The sequence below is a fragment of the Mastigoproctus giganteus genome, chromosome 1, assembly GCF_048544385.1.
Source record: "Mastigoproctus giganteus isolate SK-2022 chromosome 1, ASM4854438v1, whole genome shotgun sequence".
Classification (NCBI taxonomy): Eukaryota; Metazoa; Arthropoda; class Arachnida; order Uropygi; family Thelyphonidae; genus Mastigoproctus; species Mastigoproctus giganteus.
In genome coordinates, this window is record NC_143575.1 from 105979956 (window position 1) to 106002962 (window position 23007).

Genomic DNA, 23007 nt, shown 5'->3' on the forward strand with positions numbered 1-23007 from the left:
TAAAACTGGAACCAAAAATTTGTCACGACAAATTTAAGCAAGACTTTTGAAAGTCATAACTTTGAAATAAAAACCGTTGGTACCTTCTTCTTTGGACATTCCACTTAGTAACTGCATGAATTCAGCCTAACTAAATATCAGCTCTTATACTTGTTTTCTGGCTGAGATATTTTCCTTCAAAGGTTGACTCAAAATTTGAAAATCAAATTCAACCTATCTTAAGGGGCAAATATCTTAATGTGGGACATCTTCTCTCGTTTTTTCCACCACTGGAAAGAGCAAAGTTTCAGCTACAAGGATCATGGTTTATCTGTTTTGTATCTTTGCACTTAAGGCCTCAAAATTAAGCCTAAACATCAAGTAGTTTTATGTGCCATATTGTTATTTTGTAAGATATTTTTGTTGTAGAGCACTTCCTTAATCCTGTTTAAAGTTTAAAATAATCTAGAAATAGAGTATGTTCTAGAATTCCAGAACATTCCAGAAGAATGTCCCGAGAATTCTAGAACGTTATACGATTCCAGAACATTCTTAAATTCAAAAAAAAAAAAAAAAAAAATTGATGAACATTCTAGAACTCTGGAATATTCTAGAACCATACAAAAAAAGTATAAATAGCTGATATTTGAACCATGCTGTTATTAATGTTTTATCTTAATGATGAACAGTTTGTTTATTTTGTTCCTCTATTTTTTGTTTGACCGTAATAAAGTTAATTAAGTTTTCACTGCTTGCAGAAACGTCCACTTATTAGTCAGCATGAAAGCCATGGAATGAGAAGATTTTGCTGAAGATAAGCTGGACTCATGCACCATCAGTCATATGGATAATTCAAAATGTTATGTGCTATCCTATACACACAAAACTGGGTTAAAATTATTTAAAGAATTTGAAAAACAACAGCTGATAGGTCGATGTTGTGGATTAAAACTGGGCAAAGAAGACTCTACATCACGAAGCTTTGCTTTTGAAAAAAATTTAATTTTTGCAGCATTCATGCTGCAATCTATTCCAGAAGAAAAATCATATGGTGAAAAAAAATTTACAACCAATTGATTTGTCAAGGGCAAACTACCTGAAAGACTACCTAACAAAGGTAGACATAAAACCAGGCCAGAAGCTGTGCCCATCATGCTGAAAAGCAGCAACAGGAACATCAACTTCATCTGGATCAGACCATGATGACAAAATGCATGTGACTAAAAGCTTGAACACAAGTTTGATAAAGTTTGATGATTTTGATATCAGTGCTGAATGGAATTTCTTTGACACTAGCCATAGCAAGTCACCATGTGATGGAACTGGTGGAACAATAAAACGATTGGCAGCAAGTGCAAGTCTCCCAACGTCCAGTTGAAAACCAAATCCTGACACCAAGAAATATGTTTAAATTTTGTGACAAGCATGTGACTGGAATAAAATTCTGTTTTGTTCCTAAAGAGGAAATTGAAGACCATTTCAAGAGAAAAGATTCACAGACTGTCATACTATTGCTGGAACAAGAAAATCATCACTTCATTCCTAATGATGCAAAAGAGATTCGTGTTTGCAGAGTATCAAATGATATACACCATCATCATTTGTAGCTCATGTAGATCAGACTAGTGAAACCAATATTCAATATTGGTTTACAACTAGCCAATTGTTAATTTACAACCTGGACAATACATTGCCTGTATTTATGACAATAATTGGTGGATTGAAAATATTTGTGAAATTTCATTTGAAGAAAATGATGTATTGGTAAATTTCATGCATTCTCATGGAGCAGCTCACTCATTTCACTGGCCTGCTAGACATGATGTCTGCTGGATTCCTGAACAACAAATTATTGCCAATCTTCCAGCACCAAAAACAACAATGGGACAACAATATAGCATTAGTAGAGGCATATGATGCAAGAAAGCAAGCTTATGCAGCATCAGCCAGAAAAAAAAAAAAAAACTTCCACTTCACCCCTCCGTTCATTCGAAATACCTGTCCAGCTGAGCCTTACATTTATTTAGGCTATAAACTTCCACAACAAGGGATGGAAGTCTGTTCCACCAACCAAACACCCACCCACTGGCTAAAAAAGACAAATTTCCGGACATCTATCCTACATCTGTCTTTCCTCAATTTGAATTTATGCCCTCTCAGGTGATTATTCTGAGCAAGAGACAGAATCCCATCAACATTGATCATGCTCAAACCATTCAAGGCTTTATACACCTCTAACAGATCACCTCGCCGGTGCCTAGTCTCCAGACACTGTAATTTGAAAAACTTAAGCCTTTCTTCGTAAGAGCAACCCTTTGTTCCATTCCTAATCTTGTTGCCCTTCTCTGTACTCGTTCCAACAGCTCTACATCCTTCTTGAAATGAGGCCTCCAGACCTGTATACAGTACTCTAGGTGTGGCCTGACCATTGCCCCATACATGGGAATAATCACCTCCTTATCGCTGCTAGAAAAATTCCTGTATATCATTGATAACACACCATGAGCTACTCTTGCAGCCTGTCTGCACTGCTCAGAGAACTTCATATCTGCCTGCACAATTATCCCCAGGTCCTTTTCATTCTCTACCACTGTCAGTGTAGTACCACAGAGTTGATATGTTGCTCTGGGGTTGCTGTTTCCCATATGTAGTACTTTACATTTGTCAATGTTAAACTTCATTTGCCACCTTTCAGCCCATCTGCTCAACCTTTCCAGATCCTGTTGCAGCAGCATAGTGTCCTTAACAACCCTGCCAACTTTTGTATCATCTGCAAACTTGCACATTAAGCTTGATATACCATCATCAATATTATTTATAAATACAGACAACAATAATGGACCCAACACTGAACCCTGAGGGACTACACTAATAACATTAGTCCACGATGAGCAGTGACCACTGATTACCACTCTCTGTCTTCTCCCCCTCAACCACCTCTTTATCCATAGCAGCAATTTGCCTCCAATGCCACACTGCTCCAATTTGTGCAGCAGTCTTCCATGTGCAACAGTATCAAAATCCTTTCTAAGATCCAAGTATATAATATCAAAGTTATTCCCTGCATCCAGTTCTTTTGTGACTGCATCATAGTATCCAATCAAATTGGTCAGGCAAGACTTCCCCTTAACAAAACCATGCTGTGTCCTAGCTATAACTGAAGTCTTGTCTAGATGATCCTGCAGTGCTTCTTTCACCAGTGCCTCCATTAATTTTCCTGGAACAGAAGTTAAACTCACAGGTCTATAATTACCTGTTTCGGCCTTTGATCCTCCTTTGTGAATTGGGGTCACATTTGCATATCTCCAGTCTGTGGGTACCTCCCCTGAGTCCAAGGACACTCTCATAATTATGACTAAGGGTTTGCTTACTTCCTTTGCTGCCTCCTTTAATATAACTGGATAGATCCCATCCACCCCAGGTGCCATTCTTGTGTTTATCTTCAACAATTTCTCCTCCACTTTACTCTCAATTAAAATAAAAATTATCTAGCTTACTGCCAGAGTTGAATACACCTCTGGCATTCCCCTCGCTGAATAACTCCTCATGTGTGAATGTCGATGCAAAATATTCATTTAGTTTGTTAGCTACCTGAGCAGGATCATCAATAGTTGAACCATCGATATCAAGTGGACCAATCTGGTTCATCCCCTTCCTTCTAGAATTTACATAAGAAAAGAACTTTACTGTTTTTCTTTGCATCCTTTGCCAAAGATTTCTCGTAATCTGCCTTCGCCTGCCTAACCTCCTTTGTAACTTGGTTACAGATCAACTTGTATCTATCATAGGCTTCTGTGTCACGGGTTAATTTATATGTATCACAAGCATTTTTCTTCTCTGTCATATGTCTCATTAGTTCATCTGACATCCATTTAGGCCTAAACCTTGAACAATATTTCTTAGTTGTGATGTAAAGCCTAGTAGCTTCCAAGATAAGTTCTTTGAATGCTTCTCATTTTGAATTTGCTGTTGGTAACATCATCAGTTGGTCCCACTGTATAGAATTTAAATACTGTCTCAGACCACCATAGTTGCCTTTACAAAAGCAATAACCCTTCCCTTTACCACTGATGGAGTTACCTCTTTGAGTAAATCCCACTTCAGCACACTGTGATCACTGCCACCTAGTGATTCCTTTATCTGCAGATTCTTAATGCATGAAGAATCACTACTGATAATCTAATCAACAGTATTACTCCCTCTAGTTGCCTCCCAAACATGCTGATGTAGAAAACAATCATCCAATAAATCCACAAAAGCCTTGCTAGTGTGTGAGTGACCAACCCACAAATTCCAGTCAATATCTGGGAAATTAAAATCCCCCATTATAAGACTCTCTGATATACTGGCCCACTCTATTTCCCTGTACATTTTCTTATTATACTCATCAGAGTCATTAGGCCTATAGCACACTCCTACTTTCAATTTTGATCTCCCAGTGCTTATGTCACACCAAACTGACTCGACACTGCACTGTCCAGCGATGTCGACTGGCTTCACTTCCTTGGATTTTATGTGTTTCTTAACTAATAGCATAACCCCTCCTCCCTTCCTATCCTGTCTATCCTTTCTGTAGACATTGTACTCCCCAAATTCCAGTTCTGCATTCCTTATATCTGTGTGACACCACATCTCTGATATCCCAACAATATCCACCTTTGATGCTTTGAGCAATACCTTAAATTCATCAAATTTATTTACCAAACTCCTAGCACTGGTGTACACGCAAGTATACATGCACCTGTTCTTTTTCTTGCATGTACACCAAAGCTAGGAGTTTGGTAAATAAATTTGATGAATTTGAGGCCTGATGTATATAGCTTGCCTTAACTAGTAATATCAACCATCAATGAAAAATTCCAGTCCATTATGAAGCAGTGATTCAATTTCTTCACACTTACTTGCTTATTTCAAATTGTATTGTGTTTTAAATAAATTTTGTTGCAGTTAACTTCTTTCAAGCTTAGAAACCAATAGAACATCATGTTTTTCTTGCCATTTGCACCCCATTATAAAAAATACAGATCTTTTTTGTGCACTCGCAATATATCCTTTCTCCTTAAAACAAAGGGAAGAGTAATTGCAGAAAATTTCACTCTTGTAAATGCTTCTGTGCTTATTGAATATAGTTATTTTGAAATATTTCTGTCCTTATTGAGATGTGAAACTTCACCATCAAATCATCATCATGATGAACTTGGTCCGACTTAGGTCTTTTAAGACCTGTTCCGTTGTAACTCTTGGAGGTGGTCTTGATCTCGCCATCGTTGTCTTGGTCGACCAAGACAACGATGTGCCTATAGGTTTGTAGTTAAAGGCTAATTTGGATCCGGTCTGGATGCAATCTTTCTATGTGGCTGATCCATTTTTCCTGATACCATTTTATGTCATTTTCTATCTTATCTACTTTTAATTTCTCGTGGATATCTAAATTTCTTTGGTGGTCTAGTCTTGTAAAGCCTAATAATGGTTTTAAAAATCTCATTTGTGCTGCTTCTAGTTTGTCTGCATCTTCCTCATTTATGACCCAAGTCTCACAGCTGTAGAAGAGGACTGGTTTTGAAGTGATGTTGTGCAGTCATAGTTTAGTTTCAGTTGTCATTTGTTTTCCAAAGTGGCGTTTAATCGTTCCATTCATTTTATTATATTTTTGTAGTTTAGTGTGGATGTCTTTCCCATCATTTGATATTAAATTTCCTAAACAGATGAAGTCAGATATTTGTTCTATTATTTTATCATCGATAACAATTTTGACCCTTTGTATGTTTTTTCCACATAATCCCACTGATTTTGTTTTTCAAGTGGAGATTTCCATCTCGTACTTTTTACCTATTTTATTATAAGTTCATTTGCTGCTATCTGTAGTTCATCTTCGGATTTTGCAATTATAACTTGATCATCAGCATATAATATAGTTTGGATTTCATTCCTGTTGTTCAACTGTATTCCATTGTTAATTGTTTGTTTCCATTCTTTAAGAATTTTATTGATGTAGATATTAAATAAATTTGGTGATAGTCCACATCTTTGTTTGACTCCTTTATTGGTCTGACAGTTAGCCATTAGAATATTTTATATAAAGACTTTTGAGTTTTTATATAGGCTTTGGATCGCTTTCCAGAGTTGGGTTGGGATGTTTTCTTCACATAGAATCTGCCAAAGTTTTTCCCGGTTTACACTGTCATATGCTTTTTCGTAATCAATAAACAGCAGAAATGTTGGTAGATTGAATTCTCTTCTTTTCTCCAAAATTTGTTGTAATGAGAAAAATGGCATCGATTGTGCTTCTCCCTTTTCTGAACCCACATTGTTCTTCTTCTAAGAGTTGTTCACTGTATTTATTAAGTTTATTCTTTAGTATATTAGAGTATAGCTTTGCAGCAGTTGACAGCATATATAGTTGTTAGGGTTATTTCTGGAGCCTTTTTTGTGTAAATTGATTAATCTTCCTGTTTCCCAATCTTTCTGTATCTGTTGCTTATGCCGTATGATGTTAAATAATTTTAGTAGTGTGTTTTTTAGTAAGGTGCCCCCATATTTAAATAGTTCTGCATTCAAATTGTCTATGCCTGGGCTTTTTTGGGTTTTTGATTTTTGTAATACTAACTCTGGTTCTTCCATTGTTAAATTTTCTTCATCTTTGGTTACCACAGATTCACCTTCCAATTCCCTAGTGCCTGGGTTATACCATAGTTTGGAATAGTGTTGCTTCCATTCTGCTTGGGAGATGGAGTTGGTTTTTATTTGATCATTTGTGTCTAGTTGTAATTTCTTAAAAATTTTAAAACCTCTTCTCTGTGGGCCCGTGATATCACGTTCCAAAGATTTAACAAATTTATCCCAGTCATCTCATCAGATTCTTCTGGTTAGTTTTCTGACTTCTGCTCTAAGCTTTTTATGTGTAGATCTTTAGTTTGTAGGAACAGTTTATAGGTCTTTTTTTTTCTCATTGATTGTTTGTTTCGATTCTTCATTCCAAGTTCTTAGCCAGTTTTTATTTTTTATAGGTTTATATCCAAGACTTTCTTCAGCAGCTCCCAGAATTGATTTTTTCATGTTTGACCAGATTTCCTCAACATTATCACTTTCATCTGATTTGAGTTTATCTTTCAATCAACTTTCATACAGGAATTTAGTGCTTTCATCTTCCAACGAATGTATTTTTAATTTCTTAGTAGTTTTTGTTGGTATTTTCTTCTTTTTATTAAGATAATTTCTTTTTTATTTTGAAAGTGCTTTCTACTAAGTAGTAATCATTGTCAATTGCCTGCCTCTGAATACTGTAGTGTGTCTAATTTTGTCATTTAAATTTTCATTAATGATAATATAATCTATTATAGACTGTGTTTCTTGATTCCCATGTGAATTTATGGATATTCTTGTGTCTGAAAAAAGTATTTGTAATTTTAAGTTTATTAAAAATGCAGAAGTCTATCAGGCATCTTCCATTATTGTTGGCCATGGGTTCACCTTCTGGTCCTATACATTTGTCTACTGATTGAGCACCAACCCTTGCATTAAAATCTCCTGCTAGTATGAGATACTCATTTTTGTTAATTTGGTCTACGATCTGTTGTAATTCATCATAAAATTCTGCGGTTTCATCAATGTTGCCTTCTACTGGTGCGTAAATGCCAATAATTGTTATTGTATAAGATAGAATTTTTAGTCTTAATTTCAATATTCTGGATGATATCCAAGAGTAGTCTAATATTTTGTTTTCTCATTCTTTCTTTATTATAACTGCAACTCCCGATGATGGCCACATTTCACCTGGTACGCTAGAGTACATCATTATGAAGTTACCTATTTCTTTGGATCCTTTGTTCTTTTTTGTTTTGGTAATGACTGTTACGTCAATATTTCTATTTTCTAGTTCCATGGTCAATTCATATAATTTGTGATTTGTTCACCTAATGTTCCAAGTTGCTACTTTAAGTTCCTTAATCGTAGTCCTATATCCATTGCCTAGGTCGTTACCCTTGAGCTTATTTCGAGTATTTAGAATGTCCCCCGGATAGGTTACCAGCCTTTTGCGGGGTAAGTCTGGTGGTGGGGCTGCCACCTTATAGCCTCTAGACAGGCTTCAGGTACAGCATTTCCTCTGTATGTGATTTTTTTTTTTTTTTTTAATGAAAACCCCAAACACGAAAGGTATCAAAACCTATAGTACTTAGTACCGTGCATGGGTTGAAGGAGAAGTATGGGGGGGGGATGCCGGAAACTTTGCTCTAGAGACTAAACATGGGTTTCGCCACTTCAAGCCTCCAATAAGCAAAGTGGTGGTATTTCACCGGTTGATGAAAGTCTGGAACAGTTATACCGCTGCGATTCGGTCACCAGAGCCTCGTCTGTGGAAATGGGTCAGTTCATCCCAAGAAGGTGAGGTTGACATTTGAGTAGGAGAGGTTATGGAATGCACGTCACCATCCCTTGAACACACCCCCACACATCATCATCAAATAAGTACACAAATACAAATAATACAAATAAGTATACAATCCTTTCTTAAAAATTTTTCTACAGCCCATAACTTAATTCTAAACCCATAATCCCTGTAAAGTATTAGAATCCTATAACCACTATGTATGTGGTAAAACCCTCCACCAGCTAAGCGGATTACTATGAGGTGAGTGCTGAAAATTAAGCTAAGCTATACGTACGATCTAGTTATTACATTACAGCACATAAGGACTCCTTAAAATATCAAGAGTATACAAATATTATGTAGAAAATATAAAATGTTTAAGGCCATTTTTTAGGCATTAAGTAACAAGACACAAACTGTAAAACCATGATTTTTGTTGCTTAAAATTCCAATGGTGGCAAAAACAAGAGAATTGAAGGTGACATTAAGATATTTGCCCCTAAAGATAGGTCAAATTTTGACTTTCAAATTTTGTCTATCTTTGAAGGAAAATATCTCAGCCAGCAAACAAGTATAAGATCTCATATTTAGTTAGGCTGAATTCATGCAGATGTTAAATGGAATGCCCAAAGGTTTTTATTTCAAAGTTATGACTTTCAAAAGCCTTACTTAAATTTGTTGCGACAAATTTTTGGTGCCAGTTTTAGACCGCATTGTAAAAAATGAGAAGGTTTTTGAGCCTAGACAACAAAAGTTTTGCATTCTCTGCCAAAAGTTTTAGAGCACTACCTCTCAATGTTGTGCAATAGTAACACTTAACTTTGTTTTTTGTGATTTGCTCTGTATAACACAAGTGACCTCCACAAAAAAGGTGCTGGTGCCTCATGCATACCATATTTTGAACTGAATTTTTGCACAGCTTCTTTGGAAATCTGTTTAAACATCTACACTAAGTTTCAACAAAATTGAAGACGGTCGAGCTGGGACCATCTTCAAAATTAGGCCACTTGACATGGAATCACCCGAATAACAAATTATCAGCTTTTAAGGTAAAAGAGAGTATGATGATCTATGTGGGTACTAATGACTTAAAACATAAATGAACTGATGACTTGGTCAGGAAATATAGGAACATACTGAAAAAAAAAAAAAAAATGTTCTTGTGTATGCAATTCTGTAAAGCCATGATAGGAGGGAATGTACAAGGTGACAATAAAGTTACCAGACTGGAGTTATGAAAAGTACACAAAGTGAAGGAGTTCAAAAATGGTTTTATTTTTATTCAACATAATCACCACCTGATCGATCAAACTTATCACAATGTTCTAAAAATTTCTGAAAAGAGTCAGCAAAGGCATCCAAAGAGATGATGTTCAGATGTTCACTACAGCAGTTACATTTTTCTTTATATCCTCAACATTATTCAGTAAAATTCATGAAATAAATTTGAAATGCTGGTCAAGTCATCATATGCAGAAATTGTATGGATATCAGAGATGTGGTATCACTCAGACATAAGAAATACAGAATTTGAATATGGGGAATACAATGTTTACAGAAAGGACAGGAGGGATTATGCTCTTAGTTAACAAGCACATAAAATCTAAGGCAGTGCATCCAGTAGACATGGGTGTCCAGTGCAATACCGAATCAGTTTCATCTGAAATAAGCACCAGGAAAGCAAATATACGAATAGGAGTGTTATAGGCCTAATTAGCATTAGCATTAGTAGAGGCATATGATGCAAGAAGAAGCAATGGCGCCTCCATAGCCGGGTGGGCAGGAGCAGCAGTGCATAGCACACACTTCTTGATTAGACCACGGTTCGAGCCCATGACCACCAAATACGGAGGTTGTGGAAAGGTCAGGGAATGACCGCCGCATATCCCCGGAGCAATATGGCCTTAGTTGCTAATGCTCCTAAAAATCAAATAACAACAACAACAGCAAAAAAGCAAGCTTATGCAGCATCAGCCAAAAAAAACCCTCCCATTTCACCCTTCCATTCATTCCAAATGCCTGTCCAGCTCAGCCTTAAATTTATTTAGGCTATTAGCTTCAACAAAAGATGGAAGCCTGTTCCACCAATCAACTACCCGCTGGCTAAAGGCAAATTTCTGCACATCTATTCTACAACTATCTTTCCTCAATTTGAAACTGTGCCCCCTCAGGTTCTTAGTCTGAGCAAGAATCCCATCAGCATTGAGATTGCTCAACCCATTCAAGGCCTTATACACCTCAATCAGATCACCTCACAGGTACCTACTCTCCAGGTGCTGCAATTGCAGAACTTAAGCCTTTCTTGGTGAGAGCACCTCTTTGTTCCCCTCACCAATCTTGTTGCCCTTCTTTGTACTCATTCTAGCAACTATACATCCTTCCTAAAATGAGGCCTCCAGACCTGTACACAGTACTCTAGGTGTGGCCTGACCATTGCCTTGTATAACGAGATAATCACCTCCCTGACCCTGCTAGCAAAATTCCTATACATCATTGACAAGACTCCATGACCTGCATTGGCAGCCCATCTGCACTGCTCAGTGACCTTCACATTTGACTGCACAATTAACCCCAGGTTTTTTTCACCTTCCACTTCCCTGAGTGTAGTACCACACAGTTGGTACGTTTCTCTTTGGTTATTGCTAGTCGTATGCAGTACTTTGCATTTGTTAATGTTAAACTTCATTTTCCACTTCTCTGCCCATTTTCCCAACTTATCTAGATCCAGTTGGAGTAGCATACTGTCTTTACTGTCGTTAACAACCCTGACAACCATTGTATCATCTGCAAGCTTGGACATTAAACCTGATATACCTTCATCAATATCATTGATAAATATACAAAACAACAATGGGCCCAACACTGAACCCTGGGGAACTCCACTAATAACATTTGTCCACAAAGAGCAGTGTCCACTGATTACCACTCTGCTATCTCCCACTCAACCATCCCTTTATCCATTGTAGCAACTTACCCTTAATTCCATACCTCTCCAATTTATACAGCAGTCTTTCATGTGCAACAGTATCAAAAGCTTTCCTGAAATCCAAGTATATGATATCAAAATTATTTTTAGCATTCAGTTCCTTTGTGACCACATCATAATATCCAATCAAATTGGCCAGAAAAGACCTCCCTTTAACAAGCCCATTCTGTCTTAACTATTACTGCAGTCTTGTCTAGATGATCCTGCAATGCTTCTTTAACCAGCGATTCCATTATTTTCCCCGGAACAAAGTTAAACTAACACAGCTGTAGTTACCTGTGTCACCTTTGAACTCCTTTGTGAATTGGTGATATATTTGCACACCTTCATTAGCATTAGCATTAGTAGAGGCATTTGATGCAAGAAAGCAAACTTATGCAGCATCAGCCAAAAAAAAAAAAAAAAAAAAAAAAAAACCACTTCCACTTCACCCCTCTGTTCGTTCAAAATACCTGTCCAGCTGAGCCTTAAACTTATTTAGGCTATCAACTTCCACGACAGGGGATGGAAGTCTGTTCCACCAACCAACCACCCACTGGCTAAAGGCAAATTTCCGCACGTCTATCCTACATCTGTCTTTCCTCAATTTGAATTTATGCCCTCTCAGATGATTATTCTGAGCTAGAGGAAGAATCCCATCAGCATTGAGCATGCTTAAACCATTCAAGGCTTTATACACCTCTATCAGATCACCTCGCTGGTGCCTAGTCTCCAGACACTGTAATTTGCAAAACTTAAGCCTTTCTTCATAAGAGCACCCCTTTGTTCCATTCACTAATCTTGTTGCCCTTCTCTGTACTCGTTCCAGCAGCTCTACATCCTTCTTGAAATGAGGCCTCCAGACCTGTATACAGTACTCTAGGTGTGGCCTGACCATCGCCTTATACAATGGAATAATCACCTCCTTATCCCTGCTGGAAAAATTCCTGTATATCATTGACAATACTCCATGAGCTACTCTTGCAGCCCGTCTGCACTGCTCAGAGAACTTCATATCTGCCTGCACAACCACCCCCAAGTCCCTTTCATTCTCTACCACTGTCAGTGTTGTACCACAGAGTTGATACGTTGCTCTGGGGTTGCTGTTTCCCATGTGTAGTACTTTACATTTGTCAATGTTAAACTTCATTTGCCACCTCTCAGCCCATCTGCTCAACCTTTCCAGATCCTGTTGCAGCAGCATAGTGTCAGTAGTGTCCTTGACAACCCTGCCAACCTTTGTATCGTCTGCAAACTTGGACATTAATCCCGATATACCATCATCAATATCATTTATAAATACAGAAAACAATAATGGACCCAACACTGAGCCCTGAGGGACTCCACTAATAACATCAGTCCACGATGAGCAGTGTCCATTGATTACCACTCTCTGTCTTCTCCCCCTCAACCACCCCTTTATCCATAGCAGCAATTTGCCTCCAATGCCACACTGCTCCAATTTGTGTAGCAGTCTTCCATGTGCAACAGTATCAAAAGCCTTTCTAAGATCCAAGTATATAATATCAAAGTTATTCCCTGCATCCAGTTCTTTTGTGACTGCATCATAGTATCCAATCAAGTTGGTCAGGCAAGACTTCCCCTTAACAAAACCATGCTGTGTCTGAGCTATAACTGAAGTCTTGTCTAAATGATCCTGCAGTGCTTCTTTAACCAGTGCCTCCATTAATTTTCCTGGAACAGAAGTTAAGCTCACAGGTCTATAATTACTTGTGTCAGCCTTTGATCCTCCTTTGTGAATTGGGGTCACATTTGCACATTTCCAGTCTATGGGTACCTCCCCTGAGTCCAAGGAAGCTCTCATAATTATGGCTAAGGGTTTGCTTACTTCCTTTGCTGCCTCCTTTAATATAACTGGATAGATCCCATCCACCCCGGGTGCCTTTCTTGTGTTTATCTTCAACAGTTTCTCCTCCACTTTACTCCCAGTTATTTCAAGATTCTGTAGCTTACTGCTAGAGTTGAATACACCTCTGGCATTCCCCTCGCTGATTAACTCCTCATGTGTGAATGTCGATGCAAAATATTCATTTAGTTTGTTAGCTACCTGAGCAGGATCATCAACACTTGACCCATCAATATCAAGTGGACCAATCTGATTCATCCCTTTCCTTCTAGAGTTTACATAAGTAAAGAACTCTTTGCTGTTTTTCTTTGCATCCCTTGCCAAGGATTTCTCGTAATCTGCCTTCGCCTGCCTAACCTCCTTTGTAACTTGGTTGCATATCAACTTGTATCTATCATAGGCTTCTGTGTCATGTGTTAATTTGTAAGTATCCCGTGCATTTTTCTTCTCTGCCATATGCCTCATTAGTTCATCTGACATCCATTTTGGCCTAAACCTTGAACAATATTTCTTAGTTGGTATGTAAAGCCTAGTAGCTTCCAAGATAAGTTCTTTGAACGCTTCCCATTTTGAATTTGCTCTTGGTAACATCATCAGTTGGTCCCACTGTATAGAATTTAAATACTGTCTCAGTCCATCGTAGTCACCTTTACGGAAGCAATAACCCTTCCCTTTACCCCTAATGGTAGTTACCTCTTTGAGTAAATCCCACTTCAGCACACTGTGATCACTGCCACCTAGTGGTTCATTTATCTGCAGATTCTTAATGCATGAAGAATCACTGCTGATAATCAAATCAAGAGTATTACTCCCTCTAGTTGCCTCCGGAACATGCTGATGTAGAAAACAATCATCCAATAAATCCACAAAAGCCCTGCTAGTGTGTGAGTATCCAGCCCCCAAATTCCAGTCAATATTTTTTTTTTTTTTTTTTTTTTTTTTTGATTTGATAGTTGTTGGCGCATCGGCTTCTGTGGCCATATTGCACCTCCCAAGGTTTTTGCAGTACTTTGATCCAAGCCCGAGGCGGGAATCGAACCCGCGACCTTTGGGTTGCCGGGCAGGTACTTTACCCACTCGGCTAGCCCGGTCGGCTCCAGTCAATATCTGGGAAATTAAAATCTCCCATTATAAGACACTCTGATTTACTGGCCCACTCTATTTCCCTGTACAGTTCCTTATTATACTCATCAGAGTCATTAGGCCTATAGCACACTCCTACTCTCAATTTTGATCTCCCAATGTTTATGTCACACCAAACTGACTCCACACTGCACTGTCCAGCGATGTCGACTGGCTTCACTTCCTTGGTTTTTATGTGTTTCTTAACTAATAGCATAACACCTCCCCCCTTCCTATCCTGTCTATCCTTTCTGTAGACGTTGTACTACCCAAATTGCAGTTCCGCATCCCTTATATCTGTGTGACACCACGTCTCTGATATCCCAACAATATCTGCCTTCGATGTTTTGAGCAATACCTCAAATTCATCAAATTTATTTACTAAACTCCTAGCATTGGTGTACACGCAAGTATACCTGCACCTGTTTCTATTCTTAGCTACCCTAACACAACCCATGTGTTTACTTGTACCGCAATGGCTCCCAGCAGTCTCTGAAATACCATGCATCTTGTTTTTCAGGCTTCTGCTCATTCTAATAGAAGCAGTGCAAGAATCTCTTTCACTTCTGCCAGTGGCTACTGTCAGTCTATTGGTCTTTGTCTCCCCCCAAGCTAGCAGTTTTCCGACCCACCTAACACTGCCTCGATAGCATCAGCAAATATTCTTGCACCCTTTCTATTTAAGTGTATCCCATCCCTGTAGAAGCAATCTCTCCTGTTAACAAGTACAGTCCAGGCTGAAAAAAATTCTACCCCTTGAGCCTTGCACAATCTTTCCAGGGCCGAATTGATCGACAAGGCTCTCATCATATACTCCCTCCTATCGTGTCTGGGCAGAATTGCAGACACTTTCAAATTCAACCCTAATTCTCAGCTTTTGTTCAACAGTGACCTGTACTTGTTAAGTAAGTCTGCCAGTCTCCTACTCTTAATATTATTAGTGCCAACGTGTACAACTATATCACATTTTGTGCCCTTCAGTCCATGGGGACCTCCCCCAAGTCTAAGAAGCTCTCATAATTATGGCTAAGGAATTGCTTACTTCCATTGCTGTCTTCTTTAATATAACTGGATAGATCCCGTCCAACCCAGGTGCATTCCTTATGTTTAACTTCAACAATTTCTCCTCCACTTTGCTCTCAGTTATTACAAAATCACTTAGCTTCCTTTTGGCATTTGATAAACTTCTGGCACTCCCCTCATTGAATAACTCCTCATGTGTGAATGTAGATGCAAAATACTCATTCAGTTTATCAGCTACCTAAGCATGATCATCAATAGTCAACCCATCCATGTTAAGTGGTCCAATCTGATTCATCCCTTTCCTTCTAGAGTTAACATAAGTAAAGAACTCTTTGCTGTTTTTCTTTGCATCCTTTGCCAAAGATTTCTCGTAATCTGCCTTCGCCTGCCTAACCTCCTTTGTGACTTGATTACAGACTAGTTTATACCTACCATAGGCTTCTGTGTTGCCTGTAATATGAACAGCTGTACACAGAAATAAAGTGTGCCATTATAATGGTGGATTTTAACTTTCCAGATATTGACTAGAAATTGCGGGCTGGTCACTCACACACTAGCAAGATTTTGTGGATTTACTGGATGACTGTTTTCTACAAGCAGCATGTACAAGAGCCAACCAGAGGGAGTAATACTCTTGATCTGATTATCAGCAGTGATTATTCGTGGATTAAAAATCTGCAGATAAGGGTACCACTAAGTAACAATAATCATCACAGTATACTCATGTGGAATTTACTTAAAGATGCAACTACCATCAGGGGTAAAGAGAAGGGATTTTGCTTTCATAAAGGTAATTATAGTGGTCTCAGATAGTTTTTAAATTCTATACAGTGGAACCAACTGATGATGTTGGTTCCACTGTATAGTATATGTAAATGGAAAGCAATCAAGCAGTGTTATAACCAGAAAAAGTGGGACCCAATGCAAAGTTGTTGGCCTTCTGAAAATACTTGTTTTGGTAAAATCCTTAAAAAAAAATCCTATAAAAATTGCCCTCGAAGAAAAATTATTGTTCGTAGACAGTAAATTTTATCATAAACATAACTAAAAAAACTTATTTTTACTCAATTCAAGTGTGTGTGTGTGTGTGTGTGTGTTTTTGGCTGAGGCTATATAAGCTTGCTTTCTTGCATCATTTGCCACTAGTACTAACTCCGAGTATAGATAAAATGGTCATTCTGACTACCTTGAATAAATCAATATTTTAAAAATAGCAATTTGTAAATATCACTAATCACGCTGAAACTTTTAGTTGTGAATTCATGTTTCTGTTTACATATAATTTGTTAATAGGAGGCATTATTATTATTAGCTATACGGTGCAAGGAAGCCTGAGACTTATGCTGCAACAGCCAAAAAAAAATTACCTAGTTACCCTGAGTGAGTGAGTGAGTGTGAGAGAGAGAGAGAGAGAATTAGAAGGGAATCACCAAGAAAGAGAAGAATGATGATATCCAGCTCAGGACCCTGGGTGTGCCAAGCCCATACTCACCAGATGTGAGCCCCAATTAACAATGGGAATCTTTATTTTTTGCCTGTGATAGCAAAGATGGAAGAAAATCAACAACGAATGAAAATACGAAGAGGTCAGTTTCCAGTTCTCTGAATAACATAAGTATACTCGCTCATTCACATAATGACTAAGAATAATATATGTACTGATTCAATGTATATAGTCATGCACAGATATTTTACACACCATGCTCAATATATTTAGATAATACTACCAATAATAATACTAGTCGACAAAAAAAAAAAACAAATTTTTTTTGCTGTATTCAAATTCAGGGCAATTCTTGTAGATTTGATGTTGCTGAATTGAAATATGGCAACCATATTGCTGTTACACCCACCAATTTTAAGCAAAAAGGGGTTAAAATCAAAAACTAAGTCTCTAGTAAAAAAAATTTCATATATTTTAAGAAAATGTTACATTTTCTTAAAACATATTCATCACAGACTGCTCACATGTTTTCAAGAAAAAAGTCTAAATGAGAATGTAGGAAATGAAGCTTAAGGACATGTTGCATTCCGGCGCCTCTGTAGCCAGGTGGGCAGGAGCAGCAGTAAGTAGCACATGCTTCTTGATTAGACCGGGGTTCAAGCTCGTGACCACCAAATACGGAGGATGCAGAAAGATCAGGGAATGACCACCGCATATCCCCAGAGCAATATGGCCTTAGTTGCTAATGCTCCTAAAAACCAAATAACAAACAAACATGTTGCATCCCCACCTCCATACCCTAAAATTAGCTCGTCAACAATTTCACTGTAATTTTGGGATTTCTCATTGCTTAAAAAGTTCCAGCAGACATTTCCGACTGCCTTCCAGGCTCTTATTTCTGGTAGCATTTAATTTTTTTAGTGAATTCCTCAACTTAGAATAGCCATTTGATTTGAGGGCCCACAAAAATTCCTGCTTTTATCTTGACCTCAAAGATATGAGGAAACTTTTGCCTCAAAAGGAAAATCCTTCTTTTTTGTTCATCACTTTCACAAATATTTTTTTATCAAACCTAGCTTGATGAGCAATATAGGTAAATAAATTTTTGACTTATCTACCAGAGGATGTGCTACATTTTTCTGGCTTGGTGTAGCTTCTGAATGGCTCAGCCATTTTTTTTTACCCTGTAGTGGCAATTCTTTGCTCAGCTGTCCCACTTACATAAAAAGTAGCAGTATTTAGTGAATCTATCTTGCAATCCAGCCAGCAAGGCTACCACTTTTAGGTCAGCACAGATATTTCATTTATATTCTTGATGGCATATTTTTTGCAAAGGAACCTGTAGGTTCTCGTACATTTCCTTCATGTGAACTGCATGGGCCAATGGTATAGATGGATGTTTATTTCCATTATGGAGCATTACTGCTTTCAAACTGACTTTACATGAATCAATGAAAAGCCTCCACTGCTCAGAGACGTGCTCCAGATGCAACTCTTTCTTTAATTCCTGGATATTGTTACAATAAACCAAAGCACCATCCATGGAATGATAGGTTGTTATATCAGATTGCCTTTTCCTATAAAAAGATACCTTGACACCCTTTTCAAGAAGATTCCACTTTTGAAGTCGTGATCTTAGTAATTGAGCCTTGGTTTTGGAGAGGTCCAAATCTCTGACCAAATCATTAATTTCTGCCTGAGTGATTAGATGCAGCTTTGCAGTATCAAAAGTTGAAAAGTCTGCATCTGTACTCATCTGTTCTGGAGACTCCTTTTCCAATCCTGAATCAAGAGTCAAGCCCATAAGTTTCTGGCCTTTGGCACTGGCATTATATCATCATGATGAACCAGCCTTAGAGCAGAAGGTATGTTGGGATATTCTACTTTATACTTGGATTTCCCAGAAAAACGAGAAACATTGGTCTTGCAAAAGTAACAATCATTTATGTGGTCTGAAGGTTCCTGCCATACAGCAAAAGGTATCAATTATGACCACCTCTAAACCAGCCTGTTAAATGTTAAAGTACTTGAATATGAGCTACAGGAAATCTTTGGAGCCCATACTTTTTTCTCTTCATCTCCGACCTTATATCCAAAATAAAGCCTTATATCCATAGGCTTTTCCCCGAACAGGTGGATCGCCTAATCCATGAAGGAAGATAAGATAAGGCTTTTCTCACAAGTTGTGACAGTGACTTCCGCTGCAATTTTAATACCACTTCTCCGCAAATGTAGCAAAAGCTTCAAGCATATTTTGGCAAGAACACATATTCCATGTACAGTTGAGGTATGCACGCATAAGAACACAATTAAGAAATTGTAGATTTTTTATTTATAATTTAAACTCAGTTCACGATTTACACTAATGAATGCAACACTTGTTTACAAACATTAACTTGCTAAAACTCTTGTTCACCTCTCTTTGTTGCCGACCAGGCTAGCCGAGTGGGTAAAGTACCTGCCCGGCAACCCAAAGGTCGCGGGTTCGATTCCCGCCTCGGGCTTGGATCAAAGTACTGCAAAAACCTTGGAAGGTGCAATATGGCCACAGAAGCCGATGCGCCAACAACTACCAAAAATCAATCAATCAATCAATCAATCTCTCTTTGTTCTTTGCTCTCTGAAACACGTACTTTTTGAAATATGAAAATGCTTACTTGGTACAGAACTCACTCGCATATATATACCAGTAGAGAAGTTTCTAGAAAGGTCACAATGTTTCTAGGAACTCCGCTGAAAGTTTCAGAACTTTCCAGAAACATCCAAACCTTTCTTCCGAATGAGACAATATGCTAGAGCATTCCGGAACATTCTTGAATGTTGTAGAAAGTTCCCGAATGCTCTAAAAATCTATCAAATGTTCTGGAAAAAAAAATTATAGAAATAAATAAATAAATAAATGGATAAAATAGATGGAAAAGATGATTAAACCAACTACAGGTCTTGATTTTCAGTCATTAACCTAACATATTCAAAAACTGAGGGTGATGAGAACTTTTTAAGCACATATCTGAGTTTTGAACATATTTCCTATGAGAACCTGTCAAAATTATTTCAGGGAGGAAACCGATGCTTGTTGGATGCCATTTGTATAAAATTATTTATGTTAAGCTTGATTATGTATAAATGAAACAAGAAATCAAGAGGCAATGCCATGAAATCTGCTGAGTACTAGGGCTGTGCACAATTAATAATGTCAATACCACATCACCATGACATTTTTAATTATGCCTATCTCAAAATATCTGTCATTTACAGCTCACAGTAACTTTCAGTTTTATTGATTTCAGACTACCACAGGAACTGCTTATATTCAAAGGAATCTAATCCACCCAGTAATGATATAACAAGTATCTTATAACAGTTGCAAAAACTGTGACAATTATCTCGGTAAATAAACAAAAGCAATTCTTCTGGGAGATATTAAGCAAAAATTAGAAATCAAAAGCAGTTTTTGTGGTTAAAACTGGAATATGATAAGAGTTGTAGAACAATCACCTGTAAACTGGAATATGCTTCACTAAAACTTTGGCTTGTTCCATTGCAGTTGAGCAGCAGAGTCTTTTCTCCCTCTCTCCATGAAATAAAAATTACAGAAACACACCATACAAATGTTATTCAGACTAACTTAATTTATTTGTACTTGTGTGTGTGGAATATTTTATGCCCACTTTGTTTTGTTACTAAGTATTTTCTTGGATTTCTCTACTAAAAATTAAAGATATCCCCATTAAATATGGCCAAAATGTCCTCCCATATACAAACCTAAATCCCATATACATACCTAAATTATATGCTTATATATTTTATCTGTCATTACCAATAACCCTTGGGCTGCAAAACTTTCCTAAAATTTATTATTCAGGGTTATTAGGCTGGGTAAGAAGCATTGCTTCTTGACCAATAAATGCAGTAAGTGCTGAAAACGTAAAAGGAAACTTTACCATGAATCTAAATCCCTAAACACTACATCGTTCAATGCAGCCTTGGATTAAAAATCAGGTAATCTGCCTTATATACATTATGTTCATCGCAGCGTTTAGTTGGCTCTTTCCCTCAGCATCCTCTAATACTAAATTTTTTACATTGCGAAGGTACTGATGTACGCAATTATTTGAACACATTAAAGAGATTTAATTTCAGTGATGCACTGTAAGGGTTCAATAATAGGTCCGTTAGCAATGCGAGGCAAACTTGAGTACCATTTGTAAATGTTATTATATTAATGTCAATGGCTGTTCCAGCAGGATGACCTTGTGCGTAGTAGTTGCTGTTTAGATTCTTAATCAGAAGCAGGTAACATTTTAAGAAAACATTATCAAGTACCAGTAACACATTCCCTGTTACTTTTTTCCCCTTCTTGTACACTCCTATATTGTTGACCAATAATCACACGTTGTTAGGCTTAGAGACTACCGTGGAAGTAAATATAATTCGTGAACTAATTTCCTATACAATGAACCTAACTTATTTTTCGATGCTTCGAACGCTGGCTCAAAGAGGAATAAACTATAGCGTGGACCGCTGAAAAAACTGATAAAAAGCTAATAATTAACATTAAATAATTTTTTTACATTTTGATGCACTGAGATATGGCGACTTTTACCACTGTAATGACAACCAACCGAGGAAAAACTTACGACAAAACACGAAATAAACTTTTCAATTATAATATTTTGAAAATGAAACTATTGCATTATTAAAATTTTCCAAAGTTTTATACACGGCAAAATCAGGAGGGGAGAAAAAGAGAACGTGTATATTTACCTTATTTCTGATTATCCTCTCCGATAAAACAACTATTATTCTAGCGTCACATACGCGAAATAGAGTGAAAACATAAGAGCAACGGTGCAAATCACATATCAACGCTATATCTGCGTCATTTGGGTCAATGCCCTTCTTTAATAATGGAAAAAGTAACTCATAGTACAATAAATACTTATAATAACAACATCAGATGTATCTTGTGTTTTCAATTAAGACAACAATTCACAGAAAAATATTTTCGCAATTTGGCACTTAATTTCTTTTCGCACCAGAACATGTTACTAGTGTAATCGTACACTTGCTAAGCAAATTTTTGATTTCATAATAATAGTAGAAAATAAATAACGCTTCTTTTACATTCATATGAAATGTATAATATCAACACCCCAACCGCCCTGTGAATATTTGATCAACAAATTTACTTTATTCCTCATTGCGAGTACTTCTGTTCATTGAATCGCCTACGTGCTAAGAAACAAGATATCGCGGAAGAATACAATCACGAATGACACTTATCTATTTTCCTCTCTCCTAATTGTATACCCTATCTGATAAGTTAGAACCAATTCCAACTTTTCTGTTTTTTGATATGTGTACTAATATTCTTTTTTCAAATATAAATTCATTTTTGCAATAAGTTTGACAAATTTCATGTTTGTTAAAATTTTCACTGCTAAACATTAACATTTCGTATGAGTTAGCCCTGTAATTAAATTTACGCTATACAAAATTTTGTTTTCTTGGCGCAGTATAACTGTAGTCGTTTTTGCGCCAGTAAAATAAAAATCAATCAATGAATACAAAATTTTGCATGTTAATTTTTTCGGTCTGTGGTCCTTTGTCCTCTTTGAAAAAAAAATTCTAAGTATCAAATAATAGGTATTGAAATGGACTAACAGATGGTTTTACCAACCGAAAACCATTTCAAGATTTACGAAGTGCATGAATTATTATTATTATTATTATTATTATTGTTGTTGTTGTTGTTGTTGTTCTTGTTGTTGCTCTTATATTATTTCTCAGTCATTGGGGGATTCCACTCCGTGACGGGTACTGTTACCAAGTACACAGGGTGGTTGTAATGTCTGGTGTTACTGTTGGTCAAGGAAATCTCTGACTGTCCTACAAGTGTTCAGGATTGCGACTTTCTGGAGTTCCTTGTAGGTGTTCGCTGGGAGACATATTGCTGCTAGGCTGCTATGTAGAGTCTTTGGCACCATACCGGTGTTTGACACGATGATCGGAATGATCGATACCTCTTGCATATGACACATCTCCTTGAACTCATGCCTCAGGTTCGTGTACTTCCTAATTTTTTTTCCTCATCGGTATTCTGGATATTGCTAATGTTGTGCACCGCTATGTCAGTCAGGTAGGTAGCCTTTTCCATCTTGTCCACAAGGGTTATGTCCGGTCTGTTGTGCGGGATGGTCTTATCCGTTATTATGGGGTTCGTACTTGTAATATGT

At 37.4% G+C, this 23007-nt stretch overlaps 1 protein-coding gene across 4 annotated transcripts in view; it reads right to left on the reverse strand.

Annotated features, from left to right (window-relative positions):
* ebi (transducin beta like ebi) overlaps window positions 1–21589 on the reverse strand; it is a 307663-nt gene extending 286074 nt beyond the window's left edge. For 2 of the 4 annotated variants that reach the window (XM_090381672.1, XM_090381699.1), the window contains exon 1: window positions 21536–21589. The gene's annotated coding sequence lies outside the window, so the exon portion shown is untranslated. Of the gene's footprint in view, window positions 1–20266; window positions 20326–20712; window positions 21348–21535 lie in introns of those variants that run through there. The other 2 variants (XM_090381689.1, XM_090381680.1) reach the window with 2 other exon arrangements.
* Window positions 21590–23007: the final 1418 nt, after the last annotated feature.